General features: G+C 39.8%; 1 protein-coding gene across 18 annotated transcripts in view; it reads right to left on the bottom strand.

The window, feature by feature from the left end:
- Nucleotides 1-19845, bottom strand: part of LOC308592869 (uncharacterized protein) — a 125040-nt gene extending 105195 nt beyond the window's left edge. The window contains exons 1-2 of one of the 18 annotated variants that reach the window (XR_014010634.1): nt 19499-19819; nt 16008-16119 (exon numbers count right to left, since the gene is read on the bottom strand). The gene's annotated coding sequence lies outside the window, so the exon portion shown is untranslated. Of the gene's footprint in view, nt 1-15994; nt 16120-18769; nt 19045-19498 lie in introns of those variants that run through there. The other 17 variants (XR_014010635.1, XR_014010636.1, XR_014010637.1 and 14 more) reach the window with 17 other exon arrangements.
- Nucleotides 19846-25844: the final 5999 nt, after the last annotated feature.

Here is a 25844-nt window from a genome sequence, read left to right as displayed (position 1 = left end):
TTAAAGGAAAGGGGGCAGATTTTATTATTTATTAAGCCCTTTGATTTTTGTAATTCATTATCCCAACATACCCTAGGTTATTTGGCCAGATTAGTAATTGAGACGTGCAACAGGAACTTGAATTTGCCATCAGAACTGATCTTGCAGTCTTTCAAAATGAGCAAAATATGGCATAGTTCAATACCGCTAGCTTTGATAGATCATGATGCAGATGCTGTTGAAGGTTAGATCACTATAAACTAAGATATAATGAATCACTGTGAGGCTGAAGCACTATGCCTCCATAAAAGTCTTAATCTTCCAAAGTGTGCTGCATATAAGGTGGCTTAAAACAGAGTGTTGTCAAGTCCACTTGAATGTATTTATTTATTTCCAATAATTTATCACCTACTTCTCTGTATAAAGCAAATTGGTTGCCCGTTTCCAAACCTTTTCCAACTCTATAGCATCTTTTCTGAGGTGAAGAGACCAGAACTGCATACAGTATATAGATTTATATACCATAGATTTATAGAATGACATTACGATACTGGCAGTTTTACTTTCAATTCCTTTCCTAATGATCCCCAGCAAAGAATGTTCCTTCACGGTCACCGCACACTGTGTCGACATGTCTGGATAAGCTTGCTTAAACAAAAATGTTTAAAGTAGGTGCTGAAAAGAGTACAGTGAAGGTGCCTGCCTGGTATCAATAGGCAAGGAGTTCCAAAGTGTAGCTCATGCCACACTAAAGAGCAATTTCCAACAAACGTGGAGCAAATATTAAGTAGCACCCATTACTATCTCTGTCTACTCCTATGTTAGAAAAAGTGTTGGTGTATCCAAGTAACTGCATTTTCTAGATGGCTCTTCCCTCCCCACCCTCAATATACACATAAACATGCATTTCATATTGAATATTAGCAGTTATAGTTGTTTGGCCATCAATATTTTTGTAAGAATGAGATTGGTGAGGAAGGTGCCAGTGGTTTGAATAGCCACAATATGGGCAATGGAGCTGAATTGTCTCCTTTCTCCCAAGGTCTTCTTGGTAGCAAATGCTTGGTGGTGATTGTTTAACAATGAGGCTGAGTTCCTTTTGTGAATGAGTGACTGCTGTCTACTTCACATAATCAGGATGTCTGTAATCAGGACACCTGCGTTCCTGGGACGTTGCCCAGGGAACCAATTTACCCTAATGACAGTGGAAGATACGGACTACTGCACAGATGCTGGCTTCGTCAGAACAATGGTGCATTAGCAAAAATAAATAAATAAATAAACCACACACCCCCTTAACAGTTGTGTGTTGGATTAAAGCCAGTGGGTTAAGTGGTGTTTAATCAGGTGCTAAATAGATAATAATGTAATAATACTTTTCATTACATCATGCTAATAGTTTCTTACTTGTAATCCCAAAGTGCTAAAAAAATTCCTAAACCCCATCTCACTCCTATAAAGGCATGGTGGAGGGAGGTATCAGCCAGAGGGGAAAGATGCAGCAAGGAAGTGAAGTAACTCATCCAGAGTTACTCACAGCAAATATATTTGACTTGATGAAATTGGGATGAGCAGAAAGTATAATTTTATGTAGCCCAACGTCTAGAGAATTAGGCTGTACTAGCACAGCACAGGTGAGACATATAGGTTTTAAAGCCTATGGGTGTTTATTTATAAAAATATTTGTGACCCACCTTTCCTTGCACAGTTTGCAAGGAAAGAAAACAACAGAAATAACAAAATGCAATGAAACTCTATGAAACATAACATGTATAACCCAACATAATTCAAATAAGATGAGAGATGGAAGTGGGCTGTGCAGCTGGCAGTGAAATCCCTTTGAAGCAATACAAGAAAATGATAAACTATCATGAGCATATTTATTTCTTTTGGTTACATTTGACCAGTTGGACCTGAAAAAAGTATTTGCCTACTTCAGCCTGTTTCCACTCCCCAAAACACAGTCATACAGCTTTTACATTCGGTTACAGACTGCAACATGAGAGCAAGTCTTCTCTGCTACGAAAATCAAGTATCATGTTTGACCTCTGCCTCCTAGGGGCACCACTTCAAAAAATGTCAGCATTTTAAAAATGCCAGAATTGTGTATACTGCTCTTGTACTCTTTTTCATAGAATCAGATTTGGGAGAAATTCTACTCAAAGTCAGGATCATCTACCTACCAAACCTTCCCAGATCAATCTACACCTGTGGTGGATTCTGGGAAAGTGGGGTTCCTTGGTACTATATGAAGGGTTCCTCAACGAGAAGTTCTCTTTATAGAAGCCAGTCTTCTCCAGGGCTTATCCAAATGACAACTTTCTCACTGCTCCTGAATTCTGCACCCAAAAGGGGGGGGGGGTGCTGTGTGTGTTGTAGAATGTTTACATGGTAGGGTGGCTAACCTTTTTTTGGTTAAAGGGCTGCAATGAGGGATGGCGACTTCTTCAAGGGCCACATGGCAATGGTGGGCAACAACAAAGTGGCCAATTCATGCTCACTTATGAATATGTGCAGACGGGGCGGGGGACTGTTATCTGCATCACAGCATTTTCTAGCATGTATTAAGAGAGATGAAACAGGAAGGAGTGTTGGCCTATCCAAGACTTTCTAACAATTGTCTGTTCCAGCAAATATCACAGATAAGAGAAACTCGATTCTGAAGGAGGGTGGCAGGCTACTAAAATGGTGCAGGCCATGGGTTTGCTACTCCTGATGTAGGGAAACAGTGATACTAAATAAGCCTGTGACCAGTGCTGTGTGTGAACTGATTTTTAAGCTCCAAAATCTCTACACAACTCATTTAAATGTCTGCTGTCCCACCACTAGCAGATGAAATGGGTGGATTGTTAGTATTTTATGTATCCAATGGTTCCTTGGGCATGGTGCCAGAGCAGCAGTGGTGAAGTCTTTGGTTCTTAATGTATACATATCTTGACATTCTAAAGATATGGGTTGCTACACATCAGAATAATATAAAATTTAATGCTATGCATCAGATTAACAGAAGTATTTAGCATAATGATATGCATCCTTTAGAAGTCTATACTTAAGTTCAGAGGCCAGTATTCCAGAAAATATCTATAGTGGCAAAGGAGGTATGTGGTCACAAGTTGTGTTGGGAACATGAGAGAGAAAGTTGTGGAAGGGATGATTAAGTATCCAAGTTATCTGAGATGAGTAGAGCTTACTCTTGGCAGGCAAGAGGAATATGAAGCCAATCCTTTCCCAATCCCATTAGAGCCCCACCCTGCCACAAAGAAACGTTTAGGGTAGGCAGATGTTTCCCCTACTGGCACTCAGAAATGCATGTTTAAATAAAAGTAAAATGCCAACCTTGGAAACACCTCCACTCAAACAGTTCGTTAGCAGAAACGGTGAAGAACAATTTGAATACTGGTGTTTGCCTATCTTTTCATTAACTACCATGAAAACATCAAAACCTGAGGAAGATAAGCCACCTGCCTTAAAGTCCAAAGTTTGTTTCTATAGCTTTCAAGTACAAGGTAACATTTTGTTGTCCATTGCTCCCCAGATTTCCAGTTAACATAATACACTTCGGTTGGAAATATCAAGCTTGCACATTGGAATAAATTTCCTCTTGTTAAGGGCTTGTCAAATAGTTTAAAATGTATAATGGAAAGGCAAAATGTCCACACAAGAGAGTTTTAATTCTACCCCCATTTTCTTGACTTTAACAATAAATTGCAGAGTCAAAGCCTTTCAAGCTTCCATAGTAACAAAGCAAACCTAATTTGTATGGATCACTTTCTGGGATGGAAACCTACCACATACTAACTCACAAATAAAACAAAGTATTAAGCTGACAATATATTTTGAATGCATTCTGCAATAATGTATGAAAAAGTAATTGTAGAATTGACATGTGCACATATAGGAACAGTTTGTGCAATGAAATGTTTCAAGCCCCCCCCCCTTTCCATTCCAGAGCAATAATCTATTTCATGTTTGGAAATTATTGTTGTTTATAAATAAAAGGGGTTTTCAAAGTTACCTCTACTCTTGATTCTTCTTGCGCTTAGGACTGGCATTGTGCTGTCACAGAATTAAGATTGGTGTGAGCATGTCTGACATTCTACAATTTTGGTAGAATTTGATGCTTTTACTTTTCTGTTTGTAAGTGGCGATGGATGCTATCCATCTAGATTTAAGCACTTCACACTGGTGATAGTGGAGGAAAATATGTTTAAATCCAACTGTTATCCCTAAGTTAATACAGTGATGATTTCACTGAGGTGTACAACTGGGCAATGGCAAATGGTTTTCCCACTGCTGGGGTCTGGGATTTGAAGCAGAAACTGGTACCTGTGCATCAGTGGCTCTGCAAAGCAAATCTTTCTTATTTAGAATCTGAAGCATTAGTGTTTTTGGATCTTTTGAAGAAATAAAACTGAGGTCTTGACAACTGTCTTGATCTCAAGCTGAGCATACAATGAGTATCATGGAGTTCAGAAGCTCAGTGCATTCAAGTGTAGCGCCTTAATGCTCTCAGCCCTTTCACTCATACACAGATACAAGTATGTGTGTGTTTTTAAACTCTGTTGGTAATAAGAGCAAAAAACAACAACCCACAACCCTCTAGATATTCTATTCTTAATGCAATTAAGTGGGACATTGTTCCAAAATGAGACTCTGGAAATATTAAGAGAGAACTATGTATTATTTATTTTATATTTTTGTAACGAATTGACTTTAGGGTATGAATTGTCATAGTATCTATCTTTAGTCCTTTATAAACTGACCTCATAGATCTAGAGAGAATGATACATATAGTATACAGTAAATTGACCTACAGTACAACTCCAAAAGAGACCAGCTCCTGATTGATTGCTAAAGGCTCCAACAACTTTTACTTTTTGCAGATGTTTAAGCTGTACTACAAAGTTGATTAACAGATACTATCAATTTTGAAATTTGCAGGGACTTTTCTATTGTGCTGGGTCCCAACAGATTAGTATCCAGATCCTACTGGGTGGATACTTGCTGGTGTCTGATTGTCTACTAAGTTTCCAGGTTGCTGGAACCCGGGATGCTAAAATATATAAAAAAATAACCAGTAACATTTGTGGGGTTTCATTTTTAGAAGTTAAGGAAACCAAAATACTGCCTTATTTTTCCATGCAGCATCCTATCATTCATTGCTCCCACTATTCTACACATGAACCATATAACTCATCACGAATGATCATGGGCAACATGATCAAACACACACATGTGCAAACATGTTCATCATCATCTACATTTATCTCTGTTTTAGAAATCTGAGTGCTGCCTGACATATATGACAAAGAATCACAAAGTTGGAAGGGATCTCAAAGGTTATGTTGCCCAATTGACTTCTTAAAAGGGTGACAGACATACACATTCAACTGAGCACATCAACCAGTGCGGTTAAACCCACAGGAAGGATGTGCAGGGATGCAACATCACTATGTCTACTGCAGTCCACCTGGCTAATAATTCCATATGCAGGTGACTGATGCAGCTGACTGTCTAAAAGCCAGTGGCGTAGCGTGGGGGGTGCAGGGGGGCCCGGCCGCACCGGGCGCAACATCTGGGGGTTAGGGTTAGGGGGCGCAAATCCACAGGTTAGGGGCGCAAATCCACGGGTTAGGGGGCACAAATTACTTGCCTTGCTCCGGGTGCTGACAACCCACGCTACGCCACTGCTAAAAGCCATCACTGGGTAGCACTGAAAGGCCAAAGTGAGAAAGGAACCAGAGAGCAAATGAATTTGAGAAAAGGAGCTTCTCTAAAGTATATTGTATCATTGGTTTAGGCTAGTTATTACATGGAAAACCTTACTGACTGTTTAACAGGCAGATAGAAATGTAGGAGCCATTCACAGAAACCCAGTTTGCAGAATGAGGGAAGAAACCCTTCTTACAGAATAAGAAATGAATGGTTATGGGAGAAAAAAAGCACCAAAGTTAGACGTATTTGTTACACAGAAGGGAACTTGCAGCTAGTAGTTGCAGTGGAGGAAATTTTGGTTGAAAAGATTGACATTTTAATAAACTGATCTTAATTAATAGCACTTTGAAATTCTGAGTTGTGCACTGCCTATCTCAAAACACTAGAACTAGTGGCTTTTAAAATAATTTGCTGCTTGTGGGTGATCTCTTTTTGAAACAAACCCGGACCCTCCAGTCACAATTTATTTTTTATTTCAAAAATGATTTTTACGAGCAAATTTTGCTTTGGTTCAAGAGAATTATAAATCATTATTACACAGCCAGACACTTCAAACATTTTGTAAGAGCTTTGTGCCCAATGAGGCATCAAAGGCAATACTGAAATTCATGATTACAGTGTGAGTGTATGTCCATTCATTAATATATTACAGTTCAGGACTCTCTATATTAATAGGAGATCTTGGATTTGTTGTGGGTTTCTTCATTAGAGAAAGGTATCTCTTGCTCCCCTACAAAGCAAAGAGACTACTGTAAAGGAAATTATAGGCTCTCAATAGCATAAGATGTGCTTAAAAATCTACTAAATGCAAGAAGGGCACAACAGATGTGACTTTAGCTATGTCTTAAATTCTATTCCCTCATCTCCTTTTTAAAAAAACAATTAATAGCAGTCACCAGGGGCACCAATCAGGATCAGGACTGTGCTGCAGGGGACTAGACCCTCCTCTGCTCTGCCATTTTGCTCCCTCAGCTGCTTGTTGCTGCAATTAGGATGCTTGAGGAACGAGATCTTTATGAATTCCAATAAATGTTTACATGTTCCACACCACTCATACCAATGCGTGCACTGGAACTTGGTTATCCACCAGCTTTTACACCTCCCACATCTTCTAATGCAGTTCTAGGTTCAAAAATATTGAAATAATATCAGCATCTTATGAGAGAAAACATAGATTTTTAAATGATGTGTTTAAACTGCAAATTTTCATGCAGATGTTTTTGTAGAAAAAGGTTCACGGATTAATGAGGAAGCAGCTGTAACAGATTTAAGGATGAACACATGCAAAAGTGGCACAGAATGGAAAAAGGCATGGATCATTTTTTTCATATCCTGGGTAACTAGTTGCTGGAGCAACTCAGTGGGTTGAGAAGAGCACTAACACCAGCTTCCTGGCAGGTGAGTCCGTGGAAGGAGGGTAGAAGGCAGCAAAAGCAACTCACCTGCTTGGAAGCCACCCCACCCAAGGACCTGCTTCTCAGCTGAGGAGGAGATCTTCAACTGCAAAACTTTATGATAAAAATGTGCATTGTTTTCTTGTCATTATGAACATTTTACTGGACCAACATTTTAAGTATTTTTATTTTTTTCTGGTTTTAAATTGCTTTTATTTGTTGTATCTTGTCAAGTCACTTTGAGACTTTTTCTTTTGTGTAAAGCATTTGATAAATGTAATAAATAGAGCTGGCATCCCATCTGTCTCACAAGACAGTGGAAGAGTGTCCCTTTGGGGGTGAAGTCAAACTGCTGCAAGGTTACAGCACCTGCTGTGACTGCAGAGACTGATATGGGAGAGACATGTTTTGTTGCAGCTGGGGCAGATGAAAGCATCTTGTTGTGCTGTTCCAGATGAACCATGGCATCTCCATGTAATAAATAAACAGATAATATTTGGGTAGTAGGGAAGGTCACCTAGAAATAGCTACTGCAAGAAGCTGTGTTGTTTCTGTCTAAGAAGACACCCCTCTCCACAAAAAACAGTAAAGTCCTACTCTGGTAGTGGGAGTCCTTGTGCTGTCTTCTGCCCTAGGCCCTGATTCTACTGCATATGCGGTTCAAGACTGCAATATCTGAAGAACTGCCTCTATCTATATGAACCTATCCAGACCCTGAGATCATCCTGAGACCCTTCTTTGTGTGTCTCCTCCATGAAAGATCCGGAGGGCGGCAACATGAGAATGGGCCTTTTCTGCAGTGGCTCCCCATTTGTGGAATGCTCTCCCAGGGAGGTTCAGCTGGCACCTTCATTATACAACATTAGGCACCAGGTGAAAACATTCCTCTTTAACCAGGCTTTTGGCTGATTGACATCCAATGCCCTTTTAATGTGTTGCAGAAGTGGGGATTGTTGGGCTGTCTCTGTTTTTATTTTTATGATGTGTTTTGTATTTGTTATATTGTAATTTTATGTTGTGAACCGCCCTGAGATCTCCGGGTATAGGGCAGTATACAAACATAATTTAAAAATTAAATATATAAATAAAGAAGAATAGAGTGTCATGCTTTCGGAGCTTGATTTTATGGTTATGCCTCTCAGGTAGAGAGGTGTAGTGCGCCTTGTATGCCGATTCCAGTGCAAGGTACCAGGATTATGCCCCCCCCCCAGCACATTAGCAGCAGTAATTTTTTTAAAAAATGCCTCTGCTATGCCTGACACATTGTGTGTATGTATGTGTATATATATTCCCCGCATATATAGTGTTTATTAGCTACATTTCTTTCCAGTGCAACAGAATAGTAGATGTTCTTTGTTTGTTGTGCTCTCTTTTTGTTCATTCTTAAATCAATAAAATATTTAGTTGCAATCAAAATGTTTATTATAGGCAAACACCAAAGAATTCAGTAAAAAAACACACACCAATATAAGAAAACAAAAGCGGAGGAACACAAAGCAGCCCCCTACAGTGAGCAAATCTTACTCCCAGGTGCCTTCTTGACGCTAACCATAAAAGCTACGGAAATATTCATTATAAACTAGCAGATCTGTCAAGATCAAGCTAGGATTCCTGGAGTGAACAGCACAAAAGGCAAAATGAAAAGATATCTTTTTCTCTTTTTATATAGTTCTGGATATGCATATGGATAGTCTGCATTGCATAAAAATTCAGGCTTTTGTGACTGTGCAGTTGCGGCTGTGTTTGTGTTTAAGCTAGGTGTAGATATGTGTTTCTAATAACAATATGCAAAAAAGCACACTGAATTATGGATATCAAAATAACTCCTCTCGCCTATAATTTGGGTCAGTCCACCTGGGTTAATAATGCTGCTCTGACACAAAGACTTAAATGTATACTGTTAACACTAAGTGTTGCACTTACGTCTAGTCCACATGCAGGCTCAATTGGCTATTCTCTCACCATTTTTAACCTGCCGGGGGAGGGGAACCACTCCTTCTAAGATCAGTTTGTATACGTGAACAAACGTCCTATACATCTTCACACTATAGTTGTATCAAACAGTTTTGCAAATTCACCTTTTCATGCTGTGACCAATTAAAATTAGGGTTGAGCTGAAAAGAAGAGCAGGGCTGGGTTGGTTTTTGCCCAGTTCTCGCACTGATTATAAAATTTCCCCTTTTGGCGAAAGAAGTCCTCCCTGTTTGTCATCCTGTGCTGCAATGGAACTGCCACAAGGAAAGAGAAGCAAAGTCCACCTTGTCAAGGCAGCTGGGCTGACACTCCCTGTCATTGCAATGTACAGTGGTGTACCTCGGGTTAAGAACTTAATTCGTGTTGGAGGTCTGTTCTTAACCTGAAACTGTTCTTAACCTGAAGCACCACTTTAGCTAATGGGGCCTCCCACTGCCGCCGCACAATTTCTGTTCTTAACCCGAGGTACTATTTCTGGGTTAGCGGAGTCTGTAACCTGAAGTGTCTGTAACCTGAGGTACCACTGTACAAAATAAGGAGTTATTAATACCTGACTGCACTGGGAAGTTTTATTATATATCTGACTCTGTTTTATATATTTCAGCATAAATAACATCAATTCATATGTATTTTAATTATTGATATTGCCTATTTTGTAATGAATTGCAAAAGTTATACTGTTTGTATTAAAATGAATGTTTTTTTGGATCATCATAACACGTTCTGAGATGAATTGGTATTGGATTATTCAGTGTAATGATGCATTTTTGCGGTTGTATTGCTACTGCATTACAAAACGTTTTGGGCATTTTTATGTGTAAAAGCAGCATACATATTGATATAATATAAACAACAAGAAGAACTTTTTTATGACAATTAATTCCAGTGCTTCTGAACACTGCCCACTCATCTGATGAGACTCTCCACACCTCATGAAAGAGGTAATTGTTTTATGCCTCCTTGTGAAATTTGATAAAGATCTTTGGTGACATCTGGAGAGGAAATGGCACTTATACCTTAATAACTAATGTTACAAGGTGGCTGAGGGGCATAGGGATATTATCTCCTTCAACTTCAAAAATTCCCCATGCGTTCTCTGATCCTTTTTAAGCAGTCTCCACAGTCAGTATGAATCCTGGATTTTCCATGAGACTGTGGAGAGCAGCAAGAGGCTTGCTCTTCAAACAATTACTTTTGGGTGGGGGTGGGGAGAATTTCTTTTCACTTATTTCTCTGTCAATGGCTAGAAAAATGGACAAATTATCGCAGCAACTTTACTAATCTTAGTTGGATAGGCGCCACTGGGTTTTCAGTTTCTGATTAACTTTCCTTTCAAATATTGGAACAAAAATTGAAATTACTGGAACAATGCCTAGGATATGGGACAATTACAAATGAGATATCTATGTGCAAGACACCATCAGGTCACAACCAATGCATGTGCCAAAAATCCTGAATGCTGCTCATCATGGAACATTTTAGATTCCAGAATAGTATACCTGATAGTCAGTAAACAGAAATGTTACTCCCTAAAGATAACCATATATATATATATATATATATATATATATATATATATATACACACACACACACACACACACACACACACGTATATATACATATATATATATATGCATATTTAATATTAATCAGTATCTGAGGGGGGAGGGAAATACTTAAGAACATCAAATACAAATCACCATCAAAGGAACTGTAGCATCAGTACACTGAACACGAAAACTAGTTCTGTGATGTCAATTCACAAAATGAATAAGATGAGTCAAAGACTCAGGAGGAAGCCAATCAATTTGCCAATTTCATGTACAACCTTTTCCAGGTGTATGCCAGCTTAAATATATATCATACCATGTTCATGTGTAGAAGCATATTTTCCTCAACTCATACATTTCTTTTCACATACATTGCTAATCTGATTGTGTTTGGACATTCTGCTGGTTATTTGATGCATGGAATTAGTTTTCCTGGGTCATTTGTACTTTCCAGGTTCCACTGGCTTAAGTGCTCACCTTTGTCCCTTACATTAATTTCTAATCTTCTTCTCTGTACACCAACTCTTGTTCAGCCTACTTGACCATGAGAGTTATTAGGACATTTCTAAGCAAATTCAACTGACTAAATTCTGCTAAATTCTGCTTATTGATCAGACCTGTGTCCCTTCACATGTTATTGAACTGTAACTCAAATCAGTCCAAGCCAGCATGGCCAGTGGTCAGGGATAATGGAAGCTGTGGTCTAAAAACAGGCTCCCCACCCATTTTACAATAAATACTCCAGTAAGAATGCTTCTCCCAAGCGGTAACGGGAGTGGATTTTCATAAAGTCTCGTTTAGAAAAACCTGTCATTGTTCCATTATCATCTATGACTGGGGCTGTTGTAACTCTCAGTGGGGTCTGCCATGTTAACGATATAACTGTGTATTCCTCAGCAGGAGGCCACACCTCATGGAGACAGATTAAAATGAAAAGCTTCTTAGATGACATTACAATGAAGCAGTTTTACCACTATTTTGGTGAATTTCACTGTAGTTTACAAGCCAGAATTAAAAAAGCTAACTTACAAAGCCCTTAAATTAGTTAGCAGCATTAAGGGCACGCTATTCTTAGCTGGTTTTGGTTAGTAAGAAATAAGAAACTGCCAGGTTAATAAGAAATATAGAATCAGTTAAGTCATATCTTCTCTCAGATGTATGTACTGTATGTGACAGTTTGCATACATCACCGGAGAGTGATAGTTCCTATATATCAGGCTTACTTGTGTGTGGCTTACCAAGCCCACCATCTAGGAAGCCCATCAGAGGCTTGATAAATGTGCTGGCTTTGCTGCTTGCCTGTGACTGTAAAACGGTGATGGGTATCAGGTACAATATATGGCTGGTGGGTTGCATGCTACATTGGGTATAATTCAACATCATGCTATTACAAATATTCCATCCACACAAGCATTCCAGCTTGCCACTTGAAATGACCCCCCTCCTCCCCTCCCCGCATGTTCTTCTGGGAAGTCTCCCTACCCCCCACCATATCCAAGGCCAATGAGCGGCAGACTATATGGGGCAGATCCCCATTGTGCAAACAGGGCTTCCACTAATGGGGCTCCTTAAGTGAATCCCACCTTTGATTCTTGGTAGACCACAAGTTGTATGGTACTATGCATGTTATAGCTTAGACCAGGGGTGGGAACTCCTAAGTGAAGCTAATCCCAGTGGGGCTCACTGTCACTACCAATCCACTGATAGGTGCTCACAGTAAGCTCTAATTGTTTCTTTGAAGCAGCATCCTTACTTGTCCCACACCTGACATCACATATGACTTCACTGAGCATGGTTGGGTTTTGTGGTTCAAACCTGGGCCTGTGGCAGGCATAATTAGATTCTTGAGTCAGAAGTTTCCCAAGCCTGCTGGAGACTCTCACTGGATGTTTCAGATGAAATCAGCACAGGATACTGGTAAAGCATTTTACTCTCCAGTGAGGTTAGGGTATTCTATTTGGAGTTACCTCATTTAATCCTCACAACTACCCAGCAAGCTTCGTGGAAAAGCAACTACAAGATGAAACAAATCTGCCTTTAGGTTTTGAACAATGACTTAGGTTTCTCTGCAAAGGCAACTCTCTTTCATTCCAGATAAGCTTACTGACAGTACGGAGTGCATTAGTAGCATGTGGCACAGCACTATTCAGGTTTATTGTCACAATTTAAGCACACCAACAGCATCTGTGAAAATGTGACTGAGCCATCAAGTAAGGTGCAGAATTGAAGTGAACCTTTATGCTAGCAACAAGAGATCAGCGATCATTTACAAAACAAAAACAGAATAAACAGTATGGACACTGATAGCCATTCACAAGCACTCTAGTTACAAATAGGAGTATTCCTGTTTACACTGTTGCTGTCTCTATGGCTGAATGTACAGTAGATGGAATACTCCTGGGTATGTTGGCACAATGTCTTGGACAGTTTGCAAATTTTCTTCTGCTGTGAATCTTGTCACCTTGCTTGACAAGATCTTCTTGCATTCTCATAATCTAACATAAATGCTCTTTGAGTGGTTTCTGCATCTGAATAAATGTGCCTCAAGCAGAATGTAAGTCAAGACTCAGGGGCTGGGGTGTGGGAATGAAAGCTGCAGCAACTCTGCGTAACTTTTGTGTACAATATTTTGGCATAGCTGTCAACGTTTCCCTTTTATTAAAGGGAAATTCCCTTATTCCAAATAGGATTCCTTGCAAGAAAAGGGAAAAGTTGACAGCTATGTAATTTTGGTGGAAGGTGATTCTATGAATTAACAAAAAACCCCCAAACAAACAGCAAATGTATTATTTCTGTGACAGCAAATCTGTTGAAATGACATGTCCTTCTTTACTTTGCCAGGACAACATGAATGAAGAAAAAAAGAAAGGAAACTTGTGAGCATTCCGTGTAACTCAGGTGAAAGGTCTTAGTTCTAGTGACGTAGATGGTGGATTCAAGCCACCAAGGTAACAGTTTTCCATTTCAGATGAGAGATGGTGTTGTCCATCTTGTACAGGGCAAATTAAAAGCGGCTTTATGTGAGGTCCTTGAATGAGGAAAATGCTTGACTTCCTAAGCCTAGAATCTGAATTTTATAGAAATAAAAATTTAAATCCAGTTTGCCAGCTGGGTCTTTCTGAGTGCAGATAACAGAAGCAAAGGGGCTAGATGGGTCAAGAAAGGGTCTTTACCATAGAAAAGAGACTCTGTCCTTGTAGAACTAGTGAAACTTCCAAATCTTCTCTGAAATCTAAGGAACCTACAAACAGCAAGTGCTTATTGCCTATGAACTCTATGAGGTGGTCTGCATGTAGAGAAGTTTGCAGCCACTGCAATCCCCCCCCCCCCCGTTTCTGTTGCTGCTGCAAGCTAGTAAGGTTCACTTCAATTCTGCACCTTACTTGATGGCTCAGTCACATTTTCACAGATGCTGTCTGTGTGCTTAAATTGTGACAATAAACCTGAATAGTGCTGTGCCACATGCTACTAATGCACTCCATACTGTCAGTAAGTTTGGCTGTGCTTCATCTATACCCGGCTCATGGCTTTAATCCTCCTGACAATCCTTCAGCTACAATCCCAAGAACAAACCTTGGTTACAGTGTGTGTTTGGAGTCAGACAAATCACAAGCCTGTGTTCAGACAACATACCATGCCATGGCTTAGATCGCAGTAGCAACAGGACCAGAGAAAGAATAATACAGCTACAATCTCCTCTCCAGAAACCCCACACTGTGTGTTCACACTCAGTGATTGTATGGCTTAGCATTATGTGCAAACCAGCTCGGTGTCTTGATGGCTATGTGCTACGTCCAGGAATGGAGGCAGCATGGCTCTGAATACCAGTTGCTTGTGCACAACAATGAAGGGGAGTGTTACTTTTATGACTTGTTTGTGGGATTCCCAGAGGCATCTAGATGACCACTGTGGGAAATGGGATGTTGGACTAAGTAGCCTTTGGCTCTTCTTCTGTCTGTTCCTACTCACACTTTGTGTTTCCCTCTTCCATAGGACTCACTGCCACTTGATGAGGGAGTGGTGGAGACACTCAAAGCAGCAAGTAAAGAATATGGCACTATTTCAGGGGCCAGGTTTGTCCTATTGCACAGTCAGCTGCCAGTTTCTACCCCCCACTGAACATCATTCAGATAAAACATTTTCTTTAAAAGACAGAAATGAGGTCCTTGCTGTCTTTCTCCTCCCCTCTTTTAAGTGACACAGACCTTAACTTTTCCCCATTGGATTAAGTTAAATTACTTTTCCATTGATAATCACAGAATGAGGATAGAGGTTCTTCTGTTTAGTAAGTACAAGTAAGTAAGTACAAGATTTCAAAGTTCCAGAGCTATGCAAGTGAGCACTTGCATTGAAATGATCCATTCATAATAACAGAGAAGGAATATGTATTTTCCCCCTCCCGTATGTCAACAATTGTGTGTACTTTTCATGAGACTCAGAAAAAAGGGGGGAGAAAACTAGTGGACAGATTATTTGTTGGCTTAGTAGATTAGAATCGAGAGCTTCTGTAAATTAAAAACAAAAGCAGCTTTGGAATGTACTTTACTGTTTCTGGAAACAAAGATCATTCTTCTCTTCTTTAGAATAATCAAAAATAAGAGTGTTTTTAGTCCCAATGCTTAGATTTATACTGCTCTGCACAATCTCTTCTATGAGCTGTCAGAAATCACTATTTTTCATTTTTCTAGGAAATATTTATTTAGGTTTTGGTTGATTTGTGGTTCTTCTGGAAATTGTTTATATTAACAAGGAAACTATCTCATTACAATCTTTTAAAAATGGTGCTTAATGTGAAAGTGAATGCATAACCCTGTAAACATTGTACAATAGCACCCATGTGGTTGCTTTTTTTAATGGTTTGCTTACAGGTCTAACTTCATTAAAGTTTATGTTTTAATTATGCAAGATTTTCCTTGTAATTTATTACAAAAAGTGTGAACGCATTCTTAAGAGGTAACGTCTGTTCTTTTGAACTGATTAAACCCCTTGGGCTATAATACATCTCATTAAGCTGGTGACATAAAAAAGAGAGGATAATCTTTAGTAAAGAGTGGATTCAGGAAACAGTGCACTGTTGATAAGACAGTTGTAGGGCAAAAGTGAAGGTGCATGACTGCGGGATACCTGATGACAGTCCTGATTATGTCACAATATGTTTTTCAATTACTTCTTCTACACAATTAAAAAAATGTACAACTTATCATGGCTCTCACACAAGAATGTAGCTTGTATGTAACTCGACTAGTGTGCTACAAATAATGGGTTGGGAACTACTGGTGCAGGGTTAATTTTGTCATTACAGTTTTAAGTAGTGGGATTACATACCAATTCAGACTACAGCATAGACTTTTCTCTCACGTCCCTAGAATTTAATTGTAACAAAACAAACCTACCTTAATCATTTCTTTCTTCCATCTGCTTGACCCTTAGCATGGTGAGCAGTGAAGACAGTGCAGAACCACGGATGAGAGATTGGATATCATGAGATTTTCCCAGGGGCAGAATCTGTAACAATGATGAAAACCATGTAGCCACAGAATTGACTTTCTGATAACCCCCCCCCCCAATAAATTAAGCTAAGAAAATCTTGTTGACTCTAAGGTTTTGATTTTTTTAAAGTGCTTTGCCAAAACCTGTACACCACTTTATTGAAAGTTTCCTTCTCCCATGTAAGAGGCCTTTGATTTTCTACATCATTCATAGGAACTTAAGGTTTTATTGCTGTGAGGAGGTTGAGGGAACGGTATGTATTTTTGTTTCTGTTAAACCTTTCTCCAGCTCTCTGTAGTCTCTTTGGCTGTCTACACTCCCTGATCTGAAATGAACATTGGGGAGAGTTATTCATGTCATCTTTCCCTAGGCTGTAATTGAAGTGCAGGGCACTGGGAAGGCTGGCTATCAAGGGCCTATGATTGGTGCGCTTGCTGGTTGGGTTTTTAAGGGAAGTCCTTTCTTATTTAAAAAAGTAAAAGGAAACAAACACTTTCTGCAAGGATTACCTACTTTAAAAGCAAAAAAGGGGGGGAATGAAATGATGATGATAATGATAATGATAATGATGATGATAATAATAATAATAATAATAATAATAATAATAATAATAATAATAATAATAATATTTTGCTGTTATGCACATGGTGGGTAGCATTCCCAACTTCCAGGAAAACCCACTCCAAAACCTGGGGTTTTCAGAAAGTGTGGATGCCTGGGAAGGCTGACAAAAGCAGCCCACTGGTAAAATAATTTGTAGAATGAACACAAACACTTCTCAGTCACCTCAAAAATGAGGTAAATGCAGCATAAATCATGTATTCCCACCTGTGAGAATTCTACTGGTATTCTCTCTCTCCTTTGGTAATTTTTGAATGTGATTCTTTTGCTTATTAATTGACAGATAAAAGAAAAAAAGAAAACAACCCGCAAGCTTATCAACATTTTTTTTTTAATGCACTCAACTGTATACTCAAGTTTCAACTCTATAAGTAAAGCAATTGTGGAAGGTTGCATCAAAGTTTTAAATCCCAAGAACAATTTCATCCAGGCTATGACTGTGGGAGGCAGTGAAAGACAGGAGTGCCTGGCGTGCTCTGGTCCATGGGGTCACGAAGAGTCGGACACGACTAAACGACTAAACAACAACAAATGGCATTAAATCCTTTCCCCATAGTTGGATTAACAGCTGAACAACAGGCTAGGATCAAACAAGAAACCTATTGCTCCTGTTAAAATGTTTATATCAAGAAAAGCTATGCCTGTTGAACATCTGCCCGTTACACTGCTGTATACGAGCCTCACTAGAGATATAAAAAGTTGGTCCATCCACTGCTCGCTATTTGCTTTCCTTCTATTATGTCCCATTCTATGCAACTGCATTTTCTACCTGCTAATGCAGCATGTAATGTTGGTCTTGTCTGTGCTGTTGGATGACTATTTGGTAAGAGCTGTAGTGACAGTGGGAGAAACTGACCGTGCTTTATTCTTGCCAGCAAATTTCAAAGAATGGTTGTGGTTCTTATATCAAAAAGTGCAACTTTGAAAAAGTGGCCCTTAAATGGGAGCTGAATCAAATTTATCCACTATCCTTAGTCTCTACACGTACAAACTATTTAAATGTCTTTAAATATCAGAACAGGCACTATCTCTGTTGCCTTTTCAGTGCCTACTAAGACTTTCCTCTTTCAAAAAGTCTTTTAAGTTGAGCTCTTTCCCAGTCTGCATCTATAATGGAATTGTTTTTAATGTTTTAATAAAGTTTTATCAGTTATTGCTTACTATCCTGGGCTCTTTTGGGCTGAAGGGCAGGATATAAATTAAATAAAATTGCAGAGGTTCTTAAACTTTTTACCTTCAAGGCCTGGTTGAGAGGTGGCCTAAATACTTAGGCCCACCAGTCACAAAATGGTCGAGCAAAGGCAGTTGGTCACAAAATGGTGGCAGCCATCAGCATTTTAATGGGTATCAGAAGAAAGTGGTGTCAGTTAATCTTTGGAAATGGCTAAACTCTTTACTACAGCATTTTCCTTGTAGCAAGGAGTCCTGCATCTCAGCTCTCCTCACACTAAGTACAGTGGTAGTACTTAATTCGTTCTGGAGGTCCATTCTTAACCTGAAACTGTTCTTAACCTGAAGCACCACTTTAGCTAATGGGGCCTCCTGCTGCCACCGCACCACCACCACATGCTTTCTGTTCTCACCCTGAAGCAAAGTTCTTAACCTGAAGCACTATTTCTGGGTTAGCGGAGTCCGTAACCTGAAGCGTATGTAACCTAAAGCGTATGTAACCTGAGGTACCACTGTACAGGCATTTGCTCTGGAGGTATTGTGATTCAGCCTCCCCATTTTAGGCAGAATTTGCTGATCTAGAGGCTCTAATTCGAAAATACTTTTTCTTTTACTATTTTTCCACTTCCTACCCCCACATGCTCTTCAAAGTATTTTTACCCATGTCCTGTAATTTCTGCTCCCATTCTCCTATCACACACATATTGTAATTTATTCCCCACTGACAAGCCCCCGCCAAAAAAACACTTCAGGTTTTCTTTTCATTCCTCCTTTCCAGTCCTTTTACAACCACTTCTTCCTATTTTAAGAACTTTTCTCTCTTACACCCTTCCTCACCATTTCCAGTTTATTAAGCAAGTTAGTAAATATTGACCTTTTCTTGCTTGTTCTAATTTCCTTCAGTGCATCCTCTGGTCCTTTCTCTTCAGGGGAAGGAGACATTCTCTTCCCCCGCCACTTTTACTCAGCTCACAAACTGTTGCAGGTGCTGCTGCTGATCCAGCCAAAAGCCTGTCATAGCTAGGAGGTGGGGCACTTAGGAGGCAATGGTCAGGGTATGGCCCCGAGATCCCCCTAAAAGTGCCCCATGATCCAAGGGCCACCAATTGAGAAGCACTGCACGCAGTGCCGGATTTACATATAAGCTAAACAAGCTATAGCTTAGGGCCCCACTATCTTGCCCCCCCCCCATAAAGAAAAAAAATCCCTGGATATCCATTTCCAAAATATAAGATAAAAAAACAAATAAAATAAAACCTACATACAGCAACAGTGTTTTGTGTGGTGTAGGCTCCTATGATGTAAGTAATGGGCCCCGCCTGCTGGCCTGCTCCCTAAAATATCACTGGTTAGATACCTATTAGGCCCACAAATTAACATATAGCATATATTCAACACAAAAAACAGCAACAATTTGTTGCTGACAAAGGACAGCTGGACATATAAAGGGCCCAATTACCTTCAGTAGCTTAGGGCCTCATCACACCTAAATCTGGCCCTGACTGCTCTGTTGTATACACAAATCCTTGCTAGAAATACTGAACACCCTCCTGTTAACACACACTCTTTCTGCACAATTCCCAACCCCTTTGTAAAATCATACCTCAACTGGATAGCACCCTTGTTCCCTTGGGGGGCTCCAAAGGACTGCTTGCTCAAAAAAGTGGGGAAAGATCAGTGCAGAACAGGCAATCCAGGAACAGGCATCTGATTGGCTCAGATGAAAATTCATGCACCTGATGGTCAGACAGGCAGATAATTCAGAAGGGCAGCCAAAACCCTAAATTACTTAATTGGCTCATAAGGAGTACTCCTATTGGCTAGTGGTACTGATCAGAGTCAGATAACTGAAGGACAAAGGAACCTCCCCAGCCTTGCTTAACCCTTTCCTATCAATAGGTGAGAGTTGTTACTTTCACCTAGGTGAGAGGGAAGGGAGCAGCTCTCTGCAGTGAGATTTTGTGATTAGCTGTAATGTGAAGACAGCCGCCTGGCCACCACAGGAGATGGGCAGAAACAACTCCAGGAAGTTAGACATCTTAGTAAGTGGAAATTTAAGGATATGAGTTTAGGGTGACAGGATAGAGGCTGAGCTATGGTTTGGGATGCTGGTTTTTATTGGGGTGGGGGCAGATTACTAATCTGCTGATCAGACAAAGTATCTGCATGAAGTCTGAGCTCAAAGGGCTGGAGCAGGCAAGCAAATTTGTAAGTAGTGCATGAGTGTTACTATATCTGAAAAAACTGCTAGTGAGAAAAATAGGGTAAAATGATAAAGGCGAGAGCCATTGTTTGTAACCACCTGGTTCAGACCCCAAATTTGTTTAGATTGTAACGCCCTTCTGTTCTGTGTTATGAATGGAGTGCTTGGAAAATAATATGAACTGCACGTGCAGGTGTAGGTATTATTCAGCAGACGAGACTGCCATAGCCAGTTGCTACTTACTTGCATGTGGGACTAAGTAAGAGGGTTAGGACAGCAGTCAGGCAGAGAAACTTAACGACACAGAGGGAAGTCACACGTTAAGGGAACAGCTACCAGGAAGTGATTCAGTGCAGAAAGTACAGAGGAAGAGTACGAGGGAGTTAGGAGTTAAAGAAAGCTTGTTTAAATAAAATGTTTTGTTTTATAGTACTCCTACCTGATCCTTAGTGATAATTATCACCACTTGAAACATGCACAGGGTTATTTAATGTGAACTCCAAGCTGTTGTGAACTACAAGACCAAAACATGTAACCTTCTCGATTTGGTAAATTTTCTCTCTTGTTTCTTGCAAATGTTTAATGTAGTTATCTCCTTTCCAGATCTAATATACTTTGTTTCTAGGTGTGCATGCTTTGGGCTGAGTACACACATTTTATTTTAGCACCAACAGTCTGAGTATTTCTATTTTCTATGTAGTCCAGATGCACTCCAAATCTGCACCTAGTGAGAACTGGTTTCATTCTGCAGAATTTGTTTGAGTGCAAGCTAGAATCTCTTCTTTGGCAAGTCCATATATGTCCTAGATCAGGCATGTCCAAAGTCCATTTTGGGCCCACCTGTTGTTTTAATCTGGCCCCTGTGGCAGTTTATTACCTAGGGTGGTAAAATCCTAAAAAAACCTCAACAACTCCAACCCTTAAAAAAGCTCAATAACTTCAATCCTTAAAAAAAGCTGGCCCTCTTTGAAAAAAGTTTGGACACCACTGCCCTAGATGAATGTTTTGGACATATAGGAAATAGTTGATTTCTTTTCTATACTATTTCAGCCAGTCCAGGATATGCAGCTGTCCATTCCTGAACAAGGAGGGGGGCATTATTCCCAGCTGCTGTACTTAAGACAGTTGAGTTACCAAGGCCACCAAGTTAGGTTTCAGTTTGCCTTTTTATTTAGAGTGATTTTAATTCTATTCTGGGGTTGCTGTGGGTTTTGTATATCTTGGCACTGCAATATGTTCTAGGGGAAATCCTACAAGCCTCGTTAAGAAGCCTGACCACATCATACCCTCTCTTTGGCACAATGTACACTACCAGTTTTCTTGGCTCTAGTATGTAAATCTCTTTTGATAGAAGGATTTCCATTTCCACATGTCAGCGAAATGAGCCCATGGACACCCAGATCTTTTGGTGTGTTTCTTGTAGCTTATTCAGAACTTGAATGCTGGAAGCTAAACTTATAAATTGTGCTCTCTCAAGACAAATGGAATGATACTCAAAATAAATGATAAGAAGTTCTCAGCACTGATGAGCTGATGTTTCCTCATAGTTCCTCATAGTATATTGCTCCTGATAATATCTCTAACTTTCTTCCAGATACCATCAGCCACAGCCAGCTTGGCCAGTGGTCAGGGATGGTGGCAGCCTAACAACATCTAGAAGACAGCATGTTGGTTACTTCATTTCTATGACTTAGAAATATGGTGGGTACAATCCAGAAAAAAGTTAGTAGGGAGTAAGTCCCTTTTTTTAAAAAAAGGTATTGACTATTCTCGATTAATATTGCTGTGTTTTGCCCAGTGCCTCTGATATCCTAGAACTAAGTTGAACTGAAGGGTCTGAGTGTCACAAACATTTCCCCCCACCTTCTTTTGGGTGGTTGAAAACAGGGGTCACTTTTTAAAAAAAACGTTTACAGCTGAGGTATCTCGAATGTTTTAAAATCTTGAGACAGTTATGTGCATCAGTGCACAGCAACAGATCTTTAAGTATTCTAATATGAACTAGCATACGCATTAGTGTACAGCAACAGGCTTAAAGAAAAGAGGCCATTAATGAGCATTAGCGCACAGGGCAGGATTTTAAAAGAGCCTTTTACGTTCTGCAATTGTTTTTAAAAGCCAGGCATTAATCAGTACATCAGTGCACAGCAAGGGTGTTTAAAAAAATTCTGCTAATGTGCAGCAGAATGTGCAACAGCACACAACAACAACAAGGCTGCAATAAAAAATGTGGGCCATGTTCTCTCATAGATACTGCTACTACCAAACATCGACAACAGACGCAAATGCAGTGGCTGCAAAGAGGAACCAGTTATGAAAAACCAGAGGATTTTCACAAACCTTTTCAAGTCCTGGAAAGACTGTTTTCACACTAAGCCATTGTCAAATCTGCCCCCTGTTAATTGACCCATCCACAGTTCTCACAACCTCAGCCTCTGGTACAATTTTTATTTTTACTAACTTAAGATGGGTACATAACAATGTTAATTGTGGGAAAACATTATTTTTGTTACCCTTTGAACTCAGTGTTTCTTTTTAACCTATTCTCAATTAACACATTTTCTCTCTCGTTGCATTCCATAGCACACACTGAATTCAATTTCCACACTACCACACACCTGTCTGTTACGCTTCTCTCGGCTCCCTATTTGTTTTGTCTTCTGCCAAAAAGCAGATTATAGACTGCTTTTCTGTTTTAATTATGGCACACTCTAAAACAGTTTGTACTGGATTGGAGCTAAAATTTCTCAGAAGATATTACTCTAAGAAATATCCATAGGAAAAGTAAGGTTATGTTGCAGAATTTTCTCTTAATAGTCTCTGCCATCCTCTCTCTCCACCCCCCCCCCCCCGTTATGGCTGCAATTCCCACCCCCTGAAATGATGCTGAGTTGCGGGCATTGTGAAGGCTGTAAATTGGCAGCCAGTTGCTGTTCTTGCCATTTTGGGATACAGCAGCTAAGGGAATAAGAAAGATGCTTTGCTCCTGCAACTGGTGGTGGTTACTCCCCTCCCCTCTTGAGAAACTGGAGAATTTCTCCTTCCCAGGCTAGGAAAATTGGGTGAAATTCTCTCTTCCCTTCCCCTATCCCCAATATCTCGTCCCACAAATAAGGTATAGGATTTTGAGCAGCCATTTGTGCACAGCTCTAGCATGTGTTCCAGGTGGTGTTAAGAACCAATTGGGAGCAATATAAAACAAATAACTTTATTCAACTCCAAACTTGCTCTCATGCTCTCTCTCTGTACTCTCACTTCCTGGTAGATGTATGCTTAATCTGTGCCTTTCCCCCCTTTGGGTCACTAGGTTTCTCGTCCTAGGAGGACGATGAACCAGCGACTGGAGCTGCACCGGCCCCAACCACAAGGATGTCTCGTCCATAGGTAAGTCTCGGGGTGCCCCCTCAGCTCAGCACCCTGTGCAGGGAAACCACATGTAACTGCCCTAAATCTGGTGTTGAATTAGTTCCACATACATTGGTGCAATATATTCAGGAATGGTTCCATATTAATAAATAATAATGATAACTTACTACACTTTGTGTTATCTTTGACATATAATGGAAGACCTCTCAGAATATAACTTATCCAATCCCTTTTTTATAGACAACAACAGTATTCCATTCATCATTTTGTCACTAACTTTCAGATATGCGTGTTGTCCTTATTTTACAATCGGGTGTTTGAGCCCCTGTAGATATAAAAAGAAGAGGGCCGGGGATGTCACATTCTGCCATCCTCTTTCTGCATATGATTATTATTATTACAGTAGATAGTACAGAACAGGCACCCCCAAACTCGGCCCTCCAGATGTTTTGGAACTACAACTCCCATCATCCTTAGCTAACATGACTAGTGGTCAGGGATGATGGGAGTTCTAGTCACAAAACATCTGGAGGGCCAAGTTTAGGGATGCCTGGTATAGAGCTATTTAAATTAAGCTATTTTGGATTGAACCAGCCATAGAACCCTCATAATTCCCCTCCTTTTCAGAATCTGAAACCATTTTAAGGGTTGTAGTCATAAAACTTCCTGGTGTACAGATCCTGCTGCTCATGAACATATGGAAAAGATACTGAAAAAACAAGACATCTCTATTCTCTAGTGTTGTGAAGACTTACATGAATATGCGAAGACTTACATGACTACCAGAACAGGTTCAAGTGCTTGGATAAAACTTCATTATTAAAAGACCCTGCATCCTTTTCACTATAACGGAAGCATTTCATGGAACCTTTTGTGATCCACCTGTAAGACTCATTGCAGAATTACTGCCTTGCCTTTTGAGGTCAAATTGCTGTTCGTAGTTAAGGGCAGCTCTACTTGTAAAAATCCATGCTTGCTGGTCTAGGCCCAGTAAGTTACTTAGTGCTATCAATTATTATCACATCCTATATGTATAATTTCTGTGTCTATCAGAATTAATCTCACTTTTCCTCTTGATAGGGAGAGATTTTTTATCTTTTCCAAATCTCTCTGCGTGTTTTGAATTGTAGGATAAGTGAAGCACTGTGATATAGAAAATAAGTCACCTAACTTGAGACAGCATAGGTTAAAAATTAATACAGCAAACACTCAGCGTTACAAGCATCGGATTGCCATAACATATCTCATTTGTGTAGTTCTGGTCTTGGTTCCAGTTATTTTTCAGAATTTTGCAAAATTAATATTTAATTCACACCACCATTGATTCCGCAGTCCAAGGCGCATTTAACATAGGGATAAGTTAGCTCAAAATTGCAAGGATTTACTCTTGAGTAAACATGCACAGGGCCCAGATATGTTTGACTGTCTTTTGGTTTCAAGCAGTTAAAGAAAAAGAAAAAAGAAACTTACTGCTTCAGGTAAAATATTACTTCCTAAATCAAACCATAGCCAAGTGCACTGTTAAGATATTTAGAAAGTTCCTAAATGATTTCCATGTTCAGAAATATTTTATGTAGTCTATTCAGTTACATTCTTGGAATAGTACATAATTGCTTTCCTGGGCTGATGTTGATGCAAATACTCCACCCCACACAACCCGCTTTTCTATCGGCGAGGTAATTCTGTGTCCTGATATTAAGAACAGATACTGCTTTTGAATAGGACATTGTTTTGTGGCCAGATCAGTAGCAGCTACCTCCTGTTTCCTCCTTGCAGTTTCCATTCAATATTTGAACAACATAACAGGACAAAAGGGAGACAGAATTTTGAGTGCTAGCAGACCTGTGTGGATTGTGATTTGCTTTACTCTCAGCAATGTTCATTAATTCTTCTACTACCATCAGATGTGTGTGTGTATTTCACAGTAACTAGCAAAGAATTACCATTTGTTGATGTCAGCCTCTGTCCTTTATTTTAATGAGAATGCCAGCTCTAAATCCCCTCTGATCACTTTTATTTCTTACTGGGACTAAATAAGGATATTCCCAGTGGTGTATTAATCTCGGTTGGCACGGTTTTAATCAACTGATCTCAAAGAGGCTATGGACTCACAAGCAGCTTGCCACCCACTTGGGCTCTTTCTACACTAATAGGGTTGACTATGTTACATAGAATGTCTGCTGCTCACACTGTAATTTAAGCCAAGCTGTGTTTTAAAAAAACAAAAATCACGCTCTCTCTGCAGGCACAGAGAAAGTTGTCTTTTTGTTTTGTTTCATAGCATCGAGGCTGAAGAACAGAACCAGCAGTAGCACACCAAGGGCTTTAAAAACACATTTCGTACCAGTTGAAAAATTGCATAGCAATTAAGTCTATCCCC

Source organism: Podarcis bocagei (genome assembly GCF_964188305.1).
Source record: "Podarcis bocagei genome assembly, chromosome: 1".
Taxonomy (NCBI): domain Eukaryota; kingdom Metazoa; phylum Chordata; class Lepidosauria; order Squamata; family Lacertidae; genus Podarcis; species Podarcis bocagei.
This window is presented reverse-complemented; position numbering and strand designations above follow the sequence as displayed.